At 39.2% G+C, this 22,371-nt stretch overlaps 1 protein-coding gene across 1 annotated transcript in view; it reads right to left on the reverse strand.

Moving 5' to 3' along the window:
• The window catches only part of NT5C2 (5'-nucleotidase, cytosolic II), a 266,169-nt gene that overhangs the window by 125,982 nt on the left and 117,816 nt on the right, over positions 1-22,371 (reverse strand). The window lies entirely within an intron of this gene.

The following is a 22,371-nucleotide window of genomic DNA, read 5'->3' on the forward strand; positions in this document are numbered from 1 at the left end:
TTGAGTTTCCCTGTCACCACAGTAGTTTTTTATGTTCAGTTTCTTTTTTTTGTCATTTGCTTATTTTTCTAGTCTATTTCTAGACTTTGGAGTTTATGTTAGAATTGGGCTCTTCCCACATTTGGGGATATTAGTAGTGTCTGACCTGATCTTCTGAGTTTTATGCCCTGCTTCTTTCTCAGCTAGATCTAGGACTCTGTCAGTTTTTGTTTCTTCTAAGATGGTATGATATGGGAAGAGTTCTGGTGACTGCCCTGGTCTACTCTATGGTCTTTACTCAGGTAAAACACTGCTCCCTCACAGTCATCATTGCTTCTTTCCACCGGGGAACTGGGTAATGGGCAATGGTCAAATATCAGTCTTGTGCTCATTGCTAGCATAAGGGGTCCCCCATAATCTCTTTTTGACCAGATGTTCAGGTGTTCAATCTTCTTACCCTGGGCTCTGAGTACTCCCAGTGCCACAGCCACTGGTGCCACCAGGATAGCTGCCTCCAAAGCCCACAGCTCACGCATCTTCCAACCCCCAGACCAGTGTCTTTCTGTTTTCCTAACTTGGCCTTTCTTGGGCTGGAAAAATGACCCATTGTGACTTTTTGTTTTTTTTTCCTCTCAGAATTCATTTTAATGTGCTTTTAAAAGTTTTTTTAGAGGGGTATGTTGGGGGAAATGCTCACTTTGTTTTTCCATTTTGGCTCGATCTAGTATTTGATCCTAAGGGCAATGGGAAAATCAATGAAGAAGCTTATTGACATGGTCAGATCTGTGCTTTAGAAATATCCATCTGTTAGCTGTGAGGAAAATGGATTGAAGAGGGGGAGAGAATGGCTGTAAAGGAGACCAGTTAGGAAGCTATAGTTCTGGGGAGCAATTATAATGGCTTGAACTAAGGTAGATGTGGTATTAGTAGAGAGTAGGGCATAGATGTAATATGTTGTAGCAGGGTGAGGAGGAAAGGATAAAGAATGATGCTGAGGTGATTCAAAGTAAGAAATTGGAGAGTAGAGGAAACCCTGAACAGATGGTGTAGATGGCTTGAAAAGAGTCTGTGACAGTTATTGTAGGGAGTGTGAGAAAGATCTAGGGAAAGTCTAGATTCCCTCACTTGCTTGACCTTCCATCATACTTGCCTTGTTAGTTCCCAACCTAGGCTAATTCTCAAGATCTGCTTTCTCTGCTCTGATGGAAATGACTGGATGCAAATTTGCATAATGCAGTTTTCAGCCCTGGTCACCTAGAATCTTTTTTATTCACAGAATTTGGAGCCTGAAGGAACTTCAGAGGTCATCTAGTGGGAAGACATTTTTTAAAAAATCATGTCCCTTCTTGACAATTCACATGTTTGCAGATTGGGTACCTGGAACACCCCCCAGTCCCAAGGCAATCTGGTAGTCCAGATTCCTAAAATTATACATCACAAACCCCACTGTTGTGTTGTAGGACTTTTTAAATGCTTTTAGGTGACGAGGAAGCCACATCAAGGGAGGCAGGGGTCAATCAGGCATTTATAGGAAAATCTTTTCCTAGAATCCTCAAGCCCCTATCCTATCCACTCCCCTCTCCCTCTCTACAGATAAATATATAAATGCAATAGTTCTTGTTGTTGTTCTCATCTTTCTTGACCCCTCTGGAGCATTTTACACTTTTGACCCCTGCCTTTCTTGATATTCTCTTCTTCCTTGACTTCTGTGGCTCCTTTCACTTTTACCTCTCACCACTATTTCTCTGTCATCGACCCTATCTCCTTTCCTCTCCCTCCCACACACTCACTAAATATAAATATTCCTCAAGGTTTTTTTTTACTGAGAAGAGTGAGGTGATATTGGGAATTAACACAGATATATAAGACCTAGGGCCATTCCCTAATGGATAAGTGGCCAAAGGATAGAAACAAAACTTTCTCAAAAGAAGAATCAAAAACAATTAACAACTATACAAAAAGTTGCTCTGGACCACTAATAATAAGAGAAATAAAATTAAAATACTCTGAGGTTTCACCTCAGATAACAAAGGGTAACAGAGATATCTGACAAAGATAACAGAGGATAGAAATAGTTGGTGTTAGAGGAGTTCCAGAAAGACAAACTCACTAATGCGTCTTTGGTTAAGGTGTGGATTAGTCCAACCAGTCTGGAAGGCAATTTGAAATTATTCCCAAAAATAAAGTAACTAAAATATCGATTCTCTTTGACCACTATATCCTACTGCTAGTTATATATCCCAAAGAAGTCAAAGATAGGAAGGTCAAATCTACATAAAAATAACTGTAGCAATATTTGGAATTAAAAACAAACTAGGTACCCAGTGACTGGGGGAATGGCTAAACAAATTATGATAAATGAATGAAATAGAGTAATATTGTGCCATAATAGAGTATCTAGAGGCAATGTCGCATAGTGGTTAAAGACTTGGCCTCAAAGTCAGGAAGACCTGTGTTCAGATGCTACCTGTGACACATACTGGTTCTGTTACCCTGGGCAAGTCAGTTAACTTTTCTCAGTTCTCTAGGGTAGCTGTCTAAGACTCTAAGTTGCAGACAAAGCATCAGTCTGCATTGCCATAGGGAATTACTTTATGTGAGAGTTGCTTATGCTAATGTAATTACATGTCTTGGCCCTAAGCCTTATAGTAAAGTATAAATGTGAAGAATTCAGAGAAACACAAGAAGACATAGACGCAAAGTGAAGTAGGTCAAACCAGAAAAACAATGTAGATGACCACAGCAATGCAAATGAAAAGAACAAAAGAAAGAAACTAAACATCATATAATCATAAACTCCTTCCTTTCTTTACACAAATGGGAATTGGGGGTATAGTGCACTGCATACACTCTCAGTCTTGGTTGGATATATCGGTTAGTTTTGCTGACCTATTCTTCCTTCCTCTCTTGTTTATTCTTTGTTACAAGCGATAGTTGTTTGGGTAGGAAATGGGGAGAGGGATAGATTTTAAAATGGAGTTATATAAAAACAAAAGATATTAATGAAAAAATTTTGTTTTTCTCTCCAAGGCAAGCTTTCTCAATTCTCCTTTCCATCTCAAAACATTGCTATTATCTTTACCCTCCATATCCTCCTTTCCCTCTGTTCCAGAGAACGATCTGCTCTTTCTCCTTGACAAAACTAACCTGTGTTCTTGCTTCCCATCTCGTGTTTCCAAGGAGACCTTGATCTATTAGTTATTTTCTCCCCTACTTGCATTTTCAATCTCTTCCTCTCTGCTTGTTCCTTCCTTTATGCCTACAGAAAAAGCTAGATCCTTACTATTTTTTTAAAAAGCACCTCCCCCAACCCCACCTTCCCTTGAGCTACCATCTCATCTTTTCTCCCTGTTACTGACATTTTGGGAAAGAGGCATCTATACTGTTCATTTAGTTCCTCAGTGGAAAGAGCACTGGATTTGCAATCAAGAGAACTGGGTTCAAATACTAGCTCTTAGTGTGACTTTGAGCAAGTCATATAAAGGGTTAAGATGACCTCTAATATCCCTTCCAGTCCTAAATCTCATGATCCTACCATGCTATTGCCAACTCACTTAATCCTCAACCCTTGAAATTAGGCTTCCACTACTCAACTGAAACCACTGTCCCAAAGGTCAATGACTACTCTATAGTCAAACTAATGTCCTTTTTCTTGGCCAGCTAGATGGTGCAGTGGATAGAGTGCCAGGTCTGATGTTTAATAGGAATGTACATGCAAAATCTATATCAGATTGCAGGCAGTCTTGAAGAGTGAGGGGGGAGGGAGAAAAAGATTTAAAATTTATGGAAGTAAATGTTGAAAACTAAAAAAAAAAAAAATTAAATTAGAGTGCCAGGCCTGGAGTTAGGAAGATTCATCTTCCTGAGTTCAAATCTGGCCTCAGATATCTAATATCTGTGTGATCCTGGAAAAGTCACATAATCCAGTTTGCCTCAGTTTCCTCATCTGTAAAATGAGCTAGAGAAGGACATGGCAAACTACTCCAGTATCTCTACCAAGAAAACCCCAAATGGGGTCAGGAAGAGTCAGTCATGCCTGAACAACAAAAATGTTCTTTTCTTACATCTCATCCTCTTTGACCTCTCTAAAGCTTCCTCCTTGGCTTCTGTCATTCTTCTGTTTTTCTAATGACTCCTTCTCTGAGACCTTTCTGAGCTTCTTTTCCTTCTCCTTCTCTTCCTCCCATTTTCTGATTATAGGTGGTGCCCAAGATTCAGTCCTCAGCTATCTGCCTTTCTCTTCTAGATGCTATTTCTTGGCAATACAATTTAATTCTACTTCCTTGGAAACAGAATCACAGCTTCATCTTCCATGAAGAGAATCTCAAATCTATATCTCCAGTCCCAAAGTTTCTCCTGAACTCTGGTTGCATTTCCGACTATCTACATTCTACCTGGATGTCCCATTGGCTCCTCCAATTCCACAAGTCCAAAACTGAACTCATCATCTTTTCTCCATTACTTTCTCCTTCTTCTAGTTTTTCCATTTCTATTAATCACACAATTTTCCTCCAGTTACCTCAGCCTTGAAACCTTTGATTTCTTCCCTTTTTTTTAGTTGTTATTTTCTTCAGTCATGTCTAACTCTTCATGACCCCGTTGGGATGTTTTTTTGGCAAACACACTGAAGTGGTTTTGATGAGGTACAGGCTCTGGGAACCCCCTTGAATGGATTGAATCTTTCCACTAAAGAGTCATTTACCTGAGGCCATAAGCCTTCTGTTATAGCTTGGCCCAAATCTCTGTTACTAGCATTGCTCTCCTTTATCCAGCTAACCCCCACCCTTGATCCTCCCAAAATATCTATACACCCTTAAACTGGCCTAGCCCACCATTGTCTGTCATCACCAGGTGGCCACCAGCTACCTTCCACCCTTAATCTCTCATCACTGGAGTCTGACCTCATTTGACTCCTCCTGAAGACCCTCCCCAAACTCCTCCTCTAGATCACCCCTATATTCCTCCCACTACCTTTCTGTATATCAGACCCATCTTGCCTCCAAGGGAGGGCTAGAGAATGATCTAGCACAGACTCCCTCTGTGTCAGATTATTCTGGCCTGCTTGTCCAGTACTGTAGAGAACTTTCAAGAGTTCCCTGGCTCCGCTAATGAAATATTCCCTTCTCCTATACTATTATCTGAAAGGTTACAGGGCAGATAAACAGGAGGACACATAACCTTGTTTGGATGTAGAGAACTTTTGGGGTCCCTCAGTACCACTAAAGGAATGTTCCCCTGCCCTATACAATTATCTTCAAGGTTACAGGGCAGATAAGCAAGAGGGTGTGTAATCTTTTTTTTGTTTATGCCTCTGGATATGGTCCTATGACATTGCCCTAATAAATAACTAACCTTAAGCAAGGGTAAATAGTAAACAAGATCAAGGGAGGGTCCTTGTATATTGTCTGCATTCTTTTGGGTCATGTATACCTTCTGTTGGGAAGCATATAAACTCTGTGAGCCCCTTGTACCTTTGGCTCTGTATGAAATAGTGCTGTAATAAACAGACTATTGATTACATCCCCATCTTATTATTCTCACCTCTCACTAGCCCACAAACTGTGCTGACCACAGTAAGTGGTGCCTACAACGTGGGGCATCAGGACTGCTGTTGAGTCTCTATCTATGGACTCCCAGGATTTACTGCCAGGAAGTGGGCCCGCATGAAATCTGAGGGACAATGGATTTCTTTCAAGGTAAGGGGAAGGCTCTAAGAAGGGCATTTGTTGTCGCGCTCTATTTCCATCTTTCATAATCAGAGCTCACAGAGATGTAGTATGAGAGGAAGCTTAGTGAAGGGCTTAAAAGATGAAGGAAAAGATCTGATTATATTACAACTTGTAGTGTGTAAGAAAGGGATTTCAGTTAAGAAATAGATTCTGAAAAAAAATTTTTAAATAGTCTATCAGGCAGCCCCATGGTTCCCTACTGGATCCCAGATCAGAGGACCTGATTGGGAAGCAGTGGAAGAGGCTTTAGTTAATTACTTTAAGGAGAATGGACAGGAGAGTGACTCTGGTTCCATATTTGCAATTCATAATGTCATTAAAGTTTGCCTTGCAGACGAAAAAGGTCTTAAAGAAATACTGAGTGTCATGGCTGACAGCTAAGGCAGTGATCAGGAAGAGACCATACCTCCTGAATTTCTGGGAAAAAGACCCCTATAAAATACCAAACCTCTTAACTTCAGTTCATGTCCACCCTATAATCCCACATGGGGAACTGAAAAACCTGGGAAGCCTAATGGCAGTCCCACCGTAGTTTCAGAATTATATACACCTTTTCAAAAACTTATGAAAGAGGAAGGACAGACACTAAGACAAATGGGATTTAAAGGCTGCAATTTGTTAGCATACCCTGTTATTATAGTAGATGCCCAGGGCAATAGGACATGGCAAAAATTAAATATAAAAGATATCAAGGAGGTAAAAAAAGGCTGTACAGGAGTACGGGTAATAGCTTCTTATACTGTGTCATTACTGGAAAACTTAGCAGCCACAGCTTTGACACCATATAATTGGAGGCAAATAACTAAAATATGCCTAACCCCAGGGGACTACTTTCAGTGGGAGGCCAATTATAAGGAAAAATGTCATAGCAAACTATATGATCTTATGTTGGCAGAAGGACCTAACAGTATTTACAGCACCCAGTATTTAACAGCACCCAGTATTTCCATGCTTTTGGGTGACAGACCTAATACATTATTACCTAACATACAAATGGACTATTCAGTGGCAGTATATAGTACTATTCAAGAATGAGAAATACAAGCATGGAAAGAGACAATCAGTTCTGGTCAAGCAGGAAAAATTTTTACAAATGTCATGCAGGGACCTGAGGAATCATCCTGATTTTGTGGCAAAATTACAACAAGCAGCTGAGCTTGTTAGGAAGCACTATGTGATTTGAAGAATTTTCAAGACAAATAGCTAGAGGGAATTGCAATTTAGATCATAAGAAAGTTTTTTTGGCACTTCCTGCTGATGCCTCCTTGGATTAATTAATTCGAAAATCTATGGAGGTAAAGTCTATGGTCTTTCAAGCACAAATTATAGCAGAAGCACAAGCTGCCACAAATAGACAAAACAATAATTGTTATAAATGTGGTAAAGTGGGTCATTTCAAAAGGGAATGTCAAGTGGGTGGCAGTAATAGTGAATTATGACCCCAAATGTCATAAGGGCTTTCATTGGGCTTCAGAAATTGGGGAAATGACCTCAAGGGCCAAGTCCCAGGCCCACAAAAAACAGCAGGGACTTATGTTCAGTTTGGCACTCCAGAGGTTCAGGAGGGCAAGCCAATTTGGATCTCTCCTCCTCTGAAGTAACTGCTATTCTCTTACAGCCTGAGGTTACATCCAGGCTCTAATTTGTTAGCATACCTTGTTATAGTAGATGCCCAGGGCAACAGGACATGGCAAAAATTAAATATAAAAGATATTAAGGAGGTAAAAAAGGCTATACAGGAGTACTGGGCAATAGCTTCTTATACTGTGTCATTACTGAAAAATTTAGCAGCCACAGCTTTTTACCCAGGTCAGGAGAGAGAAGTGCTTTTTAGGAGCTCTTCTCTGGCTGTGGGGGTACTTTCATTAACCTCAGAAGAGGAATACATGGATATACAATTCACTCCAACCTATGTGGAACAAAAGGACTGGGAAGATTATAATAAGATTAAAATTAAAATTATGAATCCCAGAAGTTCCATGATCCAATTAAAACAGGAACAAGGGATATTTCAAATACAGAATCCAGAGGTCATGTGGTCTCAAATCATTATGACCTCAAGACCCACCCTTCATATATATGTGGAGGGCAGGAGAATTCGGGGTCTCTTAGATACCGGGGCAGACCTGTCCATTATCAATAAGGAACAATGGAACCTGAAGTGGACTGTTCAAGAATCAGATATAAACATGAGAAGCATAGGAGAATTTAGCCAGCCTTTACAAAGTGTGAGGAAACTTACTTGGGAATATGAGAGCATGTCAGGAAAATTCCAGCTGTATTGTTTGGCTTCCTTGCCAATGGCTTTGTGGGGCAGAGATATTTTATCACAATTTAAGGTCACCATCACGACAAATTTTCAGGAGGGGCCCTGATTGATGGGCAGCCAACGGCCAATCCTATTGAATGGCTTACCACAAAACCAGTATAGGTGGGTCAGTGGCCCCTAAGTGCAGAAAAAATTGCTGCCCTATTAGACATTGTGCAAGAATAGCTGGAGTTAGGTAATATTGAAATTACAAATAGCCCATGGAATTCTCTAATTTTTGCAATTAGAAAAAAGAATTCAGGAAAATGGAGGATGTTTATGGATTTTTGAGAAGTAAACAAAGTCATGAAGAATATGGGAACATTACAGCCTGGTTTACCATCTCCTCATATGGTACCATCACAATGGCCTTTATGGGTAATAGACATAAATGATTGTTTCTATAGCATACCTCTCCAAAGTCAGGACTGGGAAAAATTTGCATTTTCTATACCTTCCATAAATCTAAAAGAACCCCTAAAAAGATACTGTTGGAAGGCACCACCCCAAGGGATGAAAAACAGTCCCACATTATGTCAAAAGTTTGTGGCAAGGGCAGCCAGGTGGCTCAGTGAGTAAGTGCACTGGCCCCAGTGTCGGGATGACCTGGGGATCCAATCTGGGCTCAGATACTTAGCACCACACTCAGAAATAATTGGCTGTGTAACCCTGAGCAAGTTACTTAACTCCAATTGCTTTAAAAAAAAAGTTTGCGGCAAAGACCTTAAAATCAACTGGAAACAAATACCCCACACCTTACTTAATTCATTACATGGATGATGTTCTATGTGCACATCAAAATGTGTTTACTCTAGAGAAAATATTAGAGGAGGTTACAAATAATTTTGCTGCTGTAGGACTTAAAATAGCCCCTGAAAAGATATAGAAGACAGCTCCTTTTATGTATTTAGGTAATAAAGTGCAGAACCCTACTATAGGACCTCAAAAAATGGAAATTAGAAAGGATATTAAAACATTAAAAGACTTGCAAAAGCTTATAGGGGATATAAATTGGATCAGATCTAGTCTTAGAATTTCAAATGAATGTTTAACACCATTATACTAATTACTGGAAGGTGATACCTTCTCTTAGAATTCTCACACCTAAAGCTAGGAATGCATTGGATTACTTTCAGGAAGCTATCAGAACTGCAATTACATATAGGGTAGACCCCTCTGCAGGTGTACAACTCACTGTGCTGAACACAAAATACAGCCCTACAGGTGCCTTAATGCAAAATGATTTAGTGATTGAATGGGGTTAAATTTCACATCAGCCAAAATATTCTTTACAAACTTACCCTGATGGGATGGCTCAGCTTATAAAGAAAATGATCAGATGATGCTTATGCCTAAGTGGTCAATTGCCTGAAGTTATAAAAGTTCCTTATACTCATGACCAAATCCAACAATTGAGAATCAAGAATCTTGGCAATTGTTAATATATGCTATCCCCATATAACATTATACACCAAAAGGTAGTTTCAGATTCTTAACAAATAATGAGTTCAAAATCACTAAGGTATGTAAGGATCAACCTGTTTTAGGATTTAATGTATTCACTGATGCCACTAAAGACTACAGAGCTTCTGTATACTGTCCTGATAAACAGGTTATGAAAATGATCACCACTCCTTATGATTGTACCCAAAAGAACACGCTCACAGCTATAATATCTGCTCTTACTCTATTTCCTCAGCCTATTAACATTATTACAGATTCTCAATATGCAGCCCAAGTAACTCAAAATATAGAAACAGCCAATATACTTAGAAATAAAACTCAGTTGTACACATTGTTCTGTGATTTACAAGATATTGCACAAAAATAGATCATATCCCTTTTACATTATGCATATCCCATCTCATACCAGTCTTCCTGGACCAGTTTTTAAAGGTAATCACATAGGTGATGAAATCCTTGTGGGATCATTAGAATTAGCAAAGGAATCCCATCATAGATTTCATCAGTCTACTAGAATGCTTACTAGTACCTTTGATATCACTAGAGAACAAGCTAGGCAAATAGTTAAAAGCTGTCCATCATGTGTTATTTGCAGTCCCTCTATACCTAAGGGTGTAAATCCCCATGAAATTCCCCAGTGAATTTTGGCAGTCTGATGTTACTCATTAATCTGTTTTTGGGAGACTGAAATATATACATGTAACTGTGGACATATATTTGGGGTTTACATGGGCAACTGCTATGTCTGGGGAAAAAAACCTCTCATGTTCAAGAATATCTTATTACATGCTTTGCTGATGTGGGTGTACCAAAACAATGAAAGACTGGCAATGGACCCGCTTACACCTCAAAAAGCTTTGCTAAATTCTGTCTTCAATGGGGTATTCACCATGTTACAGGGCTTCCTTACAACCCCACAGGTCAGGCAATTGTTGAAAGAAAAAAACATACACTTAAAACTGCACTCCAAAAACTAAAAGGGGGAATTTGGAGCATGGGTACCCCAAGACGAATGTTGGGGTTGTCACTATATGTAATAAATCATTTGACATTAAATCACGAAAATAAAACACCAGCAGAAAAATTCTGGGGTGTTATTGGGCCACACAATTAGAAATTCTAAAAGATCACAGCCCAGGCAACTGCAGTTACTGAATGGGTGATATGGAAAAATGATAAGGGACCGCACAGGGTAATAGTACATAGCCCAGGTTATGTGTATGTGTCCACAGAAGAAAATGAGGAAGTCTGGATACCAGAAAGGAGAACAAGGACTGTGTCAACCCCCTGAACAAGAACCAGACAAGGTTGGCAGTGGAGGAGGAGCCAGAGCCTAAATGAGGGCAAGGGGATGGTGATCCTGCTTGCTACTATCCTTGCTCAGCTTCCAATAGTTGCCTGTATAAGATACTGGGTGGTCCTCGATCATCTGCCTTGGGTGGAGATGGTTGGGTGGGGGGAGTTTCTTCCAGAAATCACTTTAGAAGGAAATGGGTCAGTCCTTATTGCCAAAGATTTTGATATTCATAATGCAAACGTTACCCTGTGGTTGATTTTAATGTTACTGGGCTAGTGGATGAACTGCCTTTGTGTTTTTCTACTTTTAATACATACTCACATAGCTTAGTACAAATTATCAAGTATTATTATGAGTATCATCCTTGGGGCAGATTCAAATATACTGGTGCCCTTGTGGACATTCCAGTTAATATATCTTCTATATGTATGTGAAAGCATAGAGTAAAAGGAGAGCTGAATGGGAATGACCATACTAAAGGAATTTTCAGAGTTAAGGACCTAGAATGCTTTGAGAACATCAAAACATATACTATGGGAATTTGGGGTACTTTTTCAAATTGCTGAGGATTGTGGGGTAAACATCAGATGCTACGTCTAGACTGAGACAAGTGGGACTCATCTTCGGGTCAAGCGGATTCCCCATTTTTAAGTTGTAGGACTAACATACCTGTTTGCCATCAGGTGGAACAGCAAACCTACATTTCCTGGCACAATGACACGAATATTAATCACAGACATGGGGGCTACCCTAAACAAAATTGGTTTGGGCTCTCACAGAGAGGAAACCCTGAAATATGAAAAATCCTTTGCCATGGGCCCCAATAACAATGGTTTTTGCTATTTTTGCTCCTAATGGGACATACTTGAACAAAACTGACCACAGCTTTGTACGTGCTTGTTTAGGAGGGAGGTATGTATTCATGTGGGGAAATCATAGCAATGTAAATATCACCAAAACTGATAAGCATTACAATGTCACATGTATTAATTGTAAGGTTTCTGAATGTCACGATAATACTTCTTTGGGACAATTGCTATTTGTTATAAGAAGACTGAGTATGGTTATGATACCTGTAGAGAGTGAACATTGGTTTCTCTCGTGCTGATCATTCTATTGCTCAAATTAATCAACTATTGGGTTTCAGTCGAAAAAAGAGGTGTATTTCCTGTATTGTTGTTGGTATAATTGCTTTAATTACTACTATAGTGAGCGCTGTTGCTATGTCTATGTCCATTAGCATTGTACAAAATCAGATAGTGCAAGCTCAATTTTTACATGAATTGTCTGTCAACATTTCATGAGGATTTCTGTTATAATCAGAAATCAAGAAGAGTTTTTATAAAGCAATAACTCAGCTTAGAGATGATTTAATTGCTATAGCTGAGGAGATTGAATTAATGCAAGTTAGACAAAGGTTAATATGTGATTATAGATATATGTATTTCTGTATGGTAAACAAACTATAATGAATCAGAATATAACATAACTCAAATTATCTTAATGGGCTATGGGGTGACCATAACACATCCCTTGACATAAATGATTTCGAGAATTTGGCTCGCCTCATGGACCAAGAAAGTCAGCAGTCACTACTACCAAATTCAGAGGCAAAAAACATTGTTGATTGGATAAAGGGCTCAGGGAATATCACCTGGACAAGTAAAGCAAATAATAACCTTCCTAGGAATAGGGGTGGTATTACTTGTTTTATGTACTTGTTTACCCATCCTTATTTCCGGTTTTTCTCGTTTCATTCAACAAGTGGTATATAAACTCCAGTTGCATGATTCTGCCCACAGCCTTTTAAAATAATAAATGGGGGAGAAGTAGAGAACTTTCAGGAGCTCCCCAGTTCTACTAATGAAATGTTCCCCTCCCCTACACTATTATCTGAAAGGTTACAGGGCAGATAAACAGGAGGACACATAACCTTGTTTGGATGTAGAGAACTTTTGGGGTCCCTCAGCACCACTAAAGGAATGTTCCCCTGCCCTATACAATTATCTGCAAGGTTACAGGGCATATAAGCAAGAGGGTGTGTAATCTTTTTTTGTTGTTGTTTATGCCTCTGGATATGGTCCTATGACATTGCCCTAATAAATAACTAACCTTAAGCAAGGGTAAATAGTAAACAAGATCAAGGGAGGGTCCTTGTACATTGTGTGCATTCTTTTGGGTCATGTATACCTTCTGTTGGGGGGCATATAAACTCTGTGAGTCCCTTGTATCTTTGGCTCTGTATGAAATGGTGCTGTAATAAACAGACTATTGATTACACCCCCATCTTATTATTCTTACCTCTTGCTAGCCCACCAACTGCACTGGCCGCAGTACAGTACAAGTGTCACAGATACTGAGGCTCCTTAAGAGTCTACCCATTATGGCAAACTTTTAATAAACTTTGATTTTCTTTGGCTGAGAGAAGATTTGAGTAGAATTCATTCAGCAGTACCTGGTGTGTTGGTATTTTGGGGTCTTGAGCACCCCTAACCCTATACCTCAACATCTTATGGTTCCCTAACCTCAATAGTTTGCTATTTCCTTCTCCAGTTCATTTTACAGATGAGAAAACTGAGGCGAGCAGGGTTAAGTGACTTGCCCAGGGTGAAACAGCTTGTGAGGCTAGATTTGAACTCAGGAAGATAAGTCTTCCTGACTCCAGGCTTTGAGTTTTATCCACTGTGCCACCTAGCTGCAGCAATTTCTTCTCTACATTTCTATCACCAAGTCCTATCAATTCTTCCTTTGCAGCACCCTGTCCTTTTCAGGACTCTTACCACCATCCTAAAAGGTACTCATTATCTCATCACCCCTTGCCTGCCCTAGCATATCTCCTAACTGGTATCTCTACCACCAATCCACCTCTTCTGCCTCTAATCTATCCTTCATAGATTGCCAGACTAATCTTAACATGTGAGCATGACCATATTATTCTGTTGCTCAAAAACATTTAATTGCTCCCCACTGCTGACCAGACTAAAAAACAAAAATGAAAAATTACAAGCAAAGCCTCCATAGGCCCTCTATGATCTGGTTCTCATAGTCTTTTATACATCTGCCCCTGCTGTCTATGCTCTGATCTAAGCCAAATTGGACTACACCAAAAAGCGCCAGACTTTCCAACCTTTGCTCATGCTATTTTCTTTGCTTGGAAAAACAATGACCCCAATTTTTAGAGTACTCTCAAGTTTACAAAGCATTTTCCTTATAATAACCCTATGAAAGGAATGGCCTACTTTTTCCTCTCTGCAACTCTACTTCAAGGCTCAGTTCAAATGCTACCTCCAAACTCTTTATACTGATCACATCCTGTTACATTTACTTGGTGTCTCTGTCTTTTAGCCCCTACTGGACAGTAAACCCCTTGAGGGCAGTGACTGTTTTATTTGTCTTTGTATGACAGTCCCTTGTGCACAGTAGGAGTTCAATAAATGGTAAGTGAATGCATCTGCAAAGTGCTGTACAATACTGCCCCCTCGTGTTAGCCCCTAAACCCCACATATAACCTTTCCTCTATGACTTCCCCATTTCTCCTCTTCCCAATGTATAAGAAGGACTGGGAACTGAGGATGAGGAGAGGAAAAGCAGGGCAGCTCATTCCATAACTGTATTGGTTTTATGTACTTGTCTGTCTTTATTTTGCTTTCTGGAACCAGAAACTCACATCTGCTCATCCCCACCTCAAATTCTCTGCTCTAGTCCAACCAATTCCTGTCTTTAGGAATTGCTTGTACTTCTTAACTAGAATGTTCTTCCCCTCATTTCCCCTTTCCCTCTTCAAACACTACCAAAGTCCCATCTCTTCTAGGAAGTCTTCCCTGACTGCTCCAGCCCCAATCTTGCCTTCTTCTAACTTGTGGAGTACTTCTGGTCTGTGCCATATAGTCTGGCCTTGATTATAGGCTCATTTGTGTTATTCTTTTTCATGTGTGTATCTCCTTCCTCCAGATGATACACCATGTCATACTTTTTTGTGACCTCTGCCCTCTAACAGTGCTTCCTAACACAGGAATGACAAATAATTGGCATTTGATGAATATTTATTGAGTTCTGGAGGTGTCTTTTCTGTCTGAATTCAGTTCAATTTAGTTCAATTCAGTTTAATAAGCGCTTGGTAAGGCCCACTACACTATGCCAGGCCAGTGTGCTCAGCACCAGGGCTGCTATACTCAGGGGCTTACATTCTACAGATTGTGAGGTGTACAGGGCAGTATATGGTAGACATATGTGAAGTAAGTACAAAGGGATTTTGAAAAAAAATTTTAGGGAAGAAAACACTAATAATTGGAAGGATTAGGAATGACCTTATGTAGAAAGTGGCACCACTACTGAGCCTTTAAGGGAGCTAGAGATTGCAAGAAGCACAAATGAGGAAGGAAAGCATTTCAAGCATGGGGTCCCGTGTTTGCAAAGGCATGTCAGCAAGAGAGGAATGTCTTGTGAAGGAATCAGCAAACAGGGCGGTTTGGATGAACATAGAGGACCTGAAGGGGAGTAATGTAAATAGATTGAAGCCATAACAATCCCTGCCCCTCTTATTTCATTCTCTTTCCTCTCTATCTTCCTTTCTCCAGTCTCTGAATGTCCTACATGAAGCCCGAAACAGAATGGGAGAATAGAGACTGTTTTTTGGGTAAGCAGTGTCTATGCATTAGGGGATAGTTTGCAATTATCCTGTCACTGTAGAGAGCCCATCTGAATTTTTTTTTAGCCTATTAAATCAAATGTGAAAAGAATGCGGTGAAAAGCCTTAGTAAATATCAGTGGCACTGTCTTTTTTCCACCAATAGTCATATGGATCATAGCAGCCACAAAAAGAATTTTATGTTTGAAAAGTGACATAAAGACCATATAGCTAATTCAAAAACCTCATTTTACAAGTGAGGAAACTGAGGCCCAAGGAGGGGAAAAGGATTTAGTTCCTGAATTCAATCTAATTTTGCTATACAGACTTAGGTATTCTTCTCATTAAAGGGAAAAAAATTCACACAGACATCATAAATTCTAAATCTATAATATTTGTCCTTTTCCCGATGACTGGATTCAATGTAATTTGGAGAATTTTTCTTCCAGTTATAACCTCTGACGGGACAAAAATCTATCTCCCTTTTATTTTGATCGTGTGTGTGTGTGTGTGTGTGTGTGTGTGTGTGTGTGTGTTTACCAGAGAGAGAAGGAGGGGAGAGATGGAGTGGGGAGTGGGAGGAGGGAGGAGGGAGAGAAAGAGAGAGCTCAGAAGAGAAAAGAAAGCTAATGAATTAGATTTCTTTGAAGGTTGAATCCAACAGACGGCTCAAATGCACCAAGTCATTAATCATGAGTCTCAGACAGGAGTAATCAATTTTAATTCTGTAATGGGGGGACTGGCCAATGAGGGCCCAGTATTTGGAGCATGCCCAATATCCTCTGTCTGGCACCAAGCCATGTGGAAGTTTGTGGGCTTGCTTCCAGGCATGTGTAATGGAAGGACCTTGTTACTCTTCCTCCCCATCCCCCCCTACTTCAGAGGACACACACGTTTTCTCTGCATGTTTCTTGCATAGTGACAAAAAGCCTTTTAAAAGACTATTGAGCTGGCACATAGTGTACATGCATAAGGTTTGGACAAGCTAGCTCTCCTTTTCTTCTCTGGTCGCTTTCAAATGAGGAGAAGAGATAATGTGGCTTTCTAGGTGGGGGTAGAGGCGGCAGCAATGGCAGTGTCTATATATATATATATATATATGTAACATATGTGTGTGTGTGTGTGTAGTGCCTTTTTACAAATATTTTTTCATTAGATCTTCCCAACCCTAAGAGGTGGGTGTTATTATATAACAGATGAGGAAACTGAGGCAAACAGAGCTTAAGTGACTTGTCCAGGGTCATATAGCTAAGAAGTGTCTGAGTCTAGAGCTCTAACCACTGTGCTAACAGCTGCTTCTTCATCCTTTCAATGTAAAAGGGCAAATAATCCAACAGACAGCTCAAATGTACTTCCCAAACAAAGACACTACTATATAAGGATAGAGACCAGTGGGAAACAGTAGAGGTGTGAGGTCCCAATTGTCCCAAGTTCCATGGACAGCATACCACAGTAAACATGCAGTGGGATGTGTACTCTGATCAGAAGACCAAAGCCATGCAGGACTCAAATTTATATAGAATTTTTAGACCAAGAGATGATGTGTCACATGTAGGAGACAGTCCTGTCACCAGTGATGCAAGGCAGTGGGATACTCTGGACCATTGAAATGAAGGTATTCTTTTCATTGCTTAATGAGGAATGAGAAATGAAAGTCAGGGAGACAGGAAACTTAATTCTTTCCCATCATAGAATAAAAGTGGCTGGTGATAGGGAAGATACCAGGTCCTGGGTCAGTTAAATCTTAACATACATATTATTCAGCTGGGGCTGAACCAGTTAAGGCTCTCATTTTTCTTGTATTTATTCTTTCTTGATCTCAGGCAAATAAGTATTGGAGATGGAAGGGACAAAGTGAGCTTCAAAAGGTCTGGTGTGTCATGAAAGGTCCCCTTAGCAATTGGAGTCAATAGCAGTAGTAGCGGGGTGGCTAGATGGCACAGTGAATAGAGCACCCGCCCTGGAGTCAGGAGAACCTGAGTTCAAATCTGGCCTCAGACACTAAACACTTACTAGCCATGTGACCTTGGGCACTTAACCCCAATTGCCCTGCCTTCTACCCTTTTAAAAAAAAAAAGGTAAAATAGCAGTAGTAGCCTGTGAGCAGTGAACCCCATAAACCTGACCAGCCCTGCATTGAATCAACCTGGCAGCAAGGCACCATGTCTTAAAAACCAAGCAGTGACTTCTCTACTGCCTCTATAATGAACCCAGAAATTAGCTTGTCAGGAACAGAGCAAAGGGAAACAGGGTCTCCCAGGAAGTACCCCACTCTGGGTTTGAAGAGGGGGTTTTAATCACTTTTGCTTTAGTCCATTCCTTCAAGGACCAAGTGGGAAATTGTGCCAGTAGGTTATATGGGGAAATGAAGACATTGCTGTACTCAGTCTATGCTAAACCCCTTTGTAGATGATTCATATTAGTTGTCTTTTTGTCCCCACTATGTACCTTACACTTACCATGTATTTAATAAATGTGAATAGGATTGGATTTAGTTGGCTGCTGCATGTTGTAATGGGTGAAATTCTGAAATAACTGAGGAAACAAAGGCTGAAGCTTCCAAGCATATCGATTTATTAAGCAATGCATGCCAATTGAATAATAAATCAGGACCAGGTCTCCTTGATTTGGCATTGGACCCCGAATATAGGGTGAGACAGGCTTTTATTTTATTTAACATAGAGTAAATGCTATTAGTCTTAGCTTTATTCTGTGTGTAGCTAAATCCAGCTAACTTTTTTTTTCTATAGTCTTGTCAGGTAAAAGAAAAGAATAAAAGCAATAAAAACTTTACTGCTGAAGTTTCAAAACTTCCAAAAGATATAGTCTCACCTCTGTGTTCCTAATTAAGGCTGGGAATGCACAGATAATAGGAAAGGATATACATTTCCCATTTACAGAAATTTATGGCATTGCAAATTAGAGGCTATATTTGTGACTGATTAATATGTATTCCTGAATTATGATGGGAGAGTGGTTTGAGTGTTTTATCTGTATTGAAATAGCTTAATGAATTTAGGGAGATATAGCTACTTAGAGACTTTGTGGAATTTGCATTCACACAGGATCTAGACATTTCTATCACTTATTTCCCTGAACAGTGAAAATTTTTGCTTTACTGTAAGGGAAAAAGATGATCTCACCAATTAGAGAACACTCAGTCTTAAAATGAACTTAAAAGCCAGTCTAAAAGTTTTTGTCTCTAGTGATTCCAAAAGCAAAGGAAAAAGCAGCTTTGCAGTTTGGATTTTCAGAGGCTTATCTGGTACTTGAGAACTTCCTAGCACAGGTATTAACAACTCTCCAACTTAGAAAGAGGCTTAAGTCAAAAATAGGCAATTCAGAAAAATGAGAAATACTTTAAAAGTGGATTATTGTGATCTATGAATGATCTAGTAGAATTTAATTTCCTGGGTTACCTTGAAATTAAAATAGAAATTAAAGAAATTAAAATACCTTTTAAGTAAGAAACCAAACTAGAAGTATTCTACTTGGAAAAAATGAGAAACTGCCTTTTAAACCTCAAGGTTTCAATTTTGATCAGGGAAAAAGAGTATAAATCTTTGCAATAAATTTCAGTTGTATAAGAACACTAGCTATTTAAATTTTTTTCTTTTATTTTTATCAATTACATGTAAAAAATTTTTAACATTCGGTTTTTTTAAAAAAATTTGAGTTCCAAATTCTCTCTTCCTCTCCTCTCCTTATGAAGGCAAGCAATTTGATATAGATCATATTGTGAAGTCTTGAAAAACATATTTCTTTATTAGTCATGGAAAACGCAGACCAAAACCAAACCAAACCAAAACAAGAAAAAACAAAGTGAAAAAGGTATGCCTCAATCTGCATTCAGATTCCATTAGTTCTTTCTCTGGAAATGGATAGCATTTTTCATTATAAGTTCTTTGGTATTGTCTTGGGTCAATTGTATTGCTGAGAAGAGCTAAGTTATTCACAGTGGGTCATCATACATTACTATAACTGTGTACAATGTTCTCCTGGTTCTGCTTACTTCACTTTTCATCAGTTCATATAAGTCTTTCCATGTTTTTCTGAAACCATCCTGCTTTGTCATTTCTTATAACACAGTAACACTCCATCACAATTATATAGCACAACTTGTTCAGCCATTCCACAATTGATGAGTATCCCCTCAGTTTCCAATTCTTTGCCACCACAAAAAAGAGCTGCTATAAATATTTCTGTATATTTCCTTTTCCTTTGTTCTCTTTGGGATACAGACCCAGTAGTGTGTCTATATTGCTGGGTCAAAGATATGCACAATTAAAAATTAGTTCTGAAGATGACCTTGGATATGATTAGGAAATAAAGATGGTAGAATTTGAAAAAGTAGAAGTGAAGGAAAGTGTAGTATTGACTAAGGAGAGAGAGAAAGAGAGAGAGAGAGAGAGAGAGAGAGAGAGAGAGAGAGAGAGAGAGAGGTGCCATAGAAAGAAAGAGAAAGTTAGAGAAGTTAGAAACCATTTGCACTGATACAATGTCAATGTGAAACTCAATTAGAGAGTAATACAAAGTAAGATCATTAATTTCCCAAAAGGGCAGGAACATTTTTTTTTTTCAGGCTGAGACAATATAAAGTCCTTAGCTTCAACATCCATCAATATGTTTAACATGGGCCAAAAGAAAAGCCCAGAAAGTGTAAAAAAGATTTCAGACCTCACTAAAAGAACAGAAGAATAAAAAGTTGTCTAAAGTTGTGAACTCCACTTGGAGAAATGCTTATTTCTGCATCAGGATGTTAAAGTTAGTTTTGAGATTCCTAAGATTTATTTTATAGATGTTTATATTTTTGTGGCTGTGGAAAAGTAGCTAGAATGATGTAGCAATATTTATAATTGAGTAGTTAAAAATGGATTCATGTTGGGTTTGATAAATTATTATTTGTAATATGGTTGATCTATGCTCTGAATGGTAACTGCTAATGACACCTTTGTAACCATAAGAACAAAACCTCTCTAAAGGTATACCTCTATTTGCCTCAGTTTCCTCCTCTGTAAAATGATGAGGTTGGACTACGTGATAGCTTTCTCTCCTAGATATAAAATTATGTGATTTGAATGCTTCAAATTAAAACAACTTTGAGCTACCATCTCAGACTGATCAAATGACAAAAGCAATTAAAAGCATCAAACCTTAATGTTGGGGGTGCTTTTAGAACCTTTCCTAAAGTATTCTGTTAATATGCAATAAAAATTACAAAAATAATTATAGTCTTTGACCCAGTAATTCCATTGTTGGGAATATATCGTGAAAATGCAATAAAAAAAACAACACAAAAAATCAGGGGCTAGGGGAAAATGACAAATTCCATTTTTGACATATTATATTCAAGATATGAGTCAGACGTTTAGATAGAGGTGTCTAGTAGGCAGATCTGAAATTTCCCAATAGATAAGTGGTTACAGAACATGAACAGTTTTCAAAAGAAGGTTTAAAAACTATAAATGACCATATAAAAACAAACATTGCTCCCCTCTGGCCTCCACCTTCCCCTGCACTTCTATCATTCAACATATGAGTGAAGAGACTGAGATGTTCCCATCCATATCAGAGAAACTTCTTGGGAAACTTAGCCACACTCATCCCAAGCCCATCTGGGTTTGTGCAAACAAATACACCAAAAAGGAACTGAGCCCCATCCTTCTTCCTGAAGTCGCCCAGTTCTGATTGTCACTGTATACCACCAGAACATGAAAATGTCACTTCTAGGTTTTTTTTTTCCTAGTCCTCTCTTCCATGTGGCACTTCTCTAATTTCACTGCTAAGGATGAGAGAGTGTCAAGAAGGTGGTCAATAGTATTAAATGATTCAGAGATCCAGAAGCATGAAAACAAGAGGAAAAATTATAGAATCAGGCTAATCAAGGGACATGTGATTCCTTAGTGGTTCATATGCCTGATGCTAGAGGGAAATTAAGAACAACAATCACTGCCAAGAAGCAGAGTATCTTCCAAAGAAATCTGGACAGTTGGAAGAAGTTGGTGGCTTGAGCCTCAACCACTACCATTCACTGCTATGAAAACACTGGATTAAGGACATTGATTCTGATCAGAAGTTAGGCTCTTAAGGTCATAGAGTCAGAACTGGAGGGGTCCTTAGAAGTCATCTTGTCCAGTGCCTATACAGATGAAGAACTGAGTCTCAGAACGTTGAGACTTGTCCAAGGTCAGCCAGAGAATAAGTGGAAGAGCCAGGATTTGAGGATGTTGCAAGGCTACCACTCTTTCCAATATAGCACATTACCTCTCTGAAGGCTGTATATAATAACCTTAATGGAAATTCTTGGACCCCACATAACACTTTAAGTGCCCGTTCTCATTTGTTTAACAGTTTCTAGTGTAGGAATCTATGCTAGTGTCTGATCCTTCTACTGGGCTACATCAGTGCAGGAGCTATTTCATATCCTTTTACTCTCTCCCAGAACGGTGTTCTGCACACAATGGACACTCAATAAATGTTGAACTGAAAGAGAGGATTCTGTGAGGATCAGTTCTTCCTTTTATGTGTCTGCATATTATTTCCTTTTAGTTTTGCTAGAAGGAAGGACTCCCATTCTAGAATTGCAGGATTTGATTAAAGAAAAAGAGCTGTGTCCATCTTATCCTGCAGGATTTTATAGACTTGGTTAATAACCCTTTTCAGGCTCCATCTTTCCGTACTGAAGACACTTGGTTTTCTTTGTTAATCCCGCTATCATCTATGCATATACTGAACGCTGACCCATTCCATTTCTTGTGCCTCTTTCATGCTTCTACTGTTTGGGCTTCATGCACATAATTTCTCTCCTCTTAAGAAATGTCTCCACATGGTCTGAGGTGGGATCGAGGTACTGACTGAAGTTTGGGAACTCCTGGGTTGGAGGAGATAGCCTCATCTAAGAGGCCTAAAGGGTGGAGACAGTCCCCTGGGGGAGCTAGTGGTATGAATAGGAAGACCTAGTTACTGT

The sequence above is a fragment of the Petaurus breviceps genome, unplaced genomic scaffold (genome assembly GCF_028583685.1).
Source record: "Petaurus breviceps papuanus isolate PSGF00001 unplaced genomic scaffold, PetGlider_PUasm1.0 37, whole genome shotgun sequence".
NCBI lineage: Eukaryota > Metazoa > Chordata > Mammalia > Diprotodontia > Petauridae > Petaurus > Petaurus breviceps.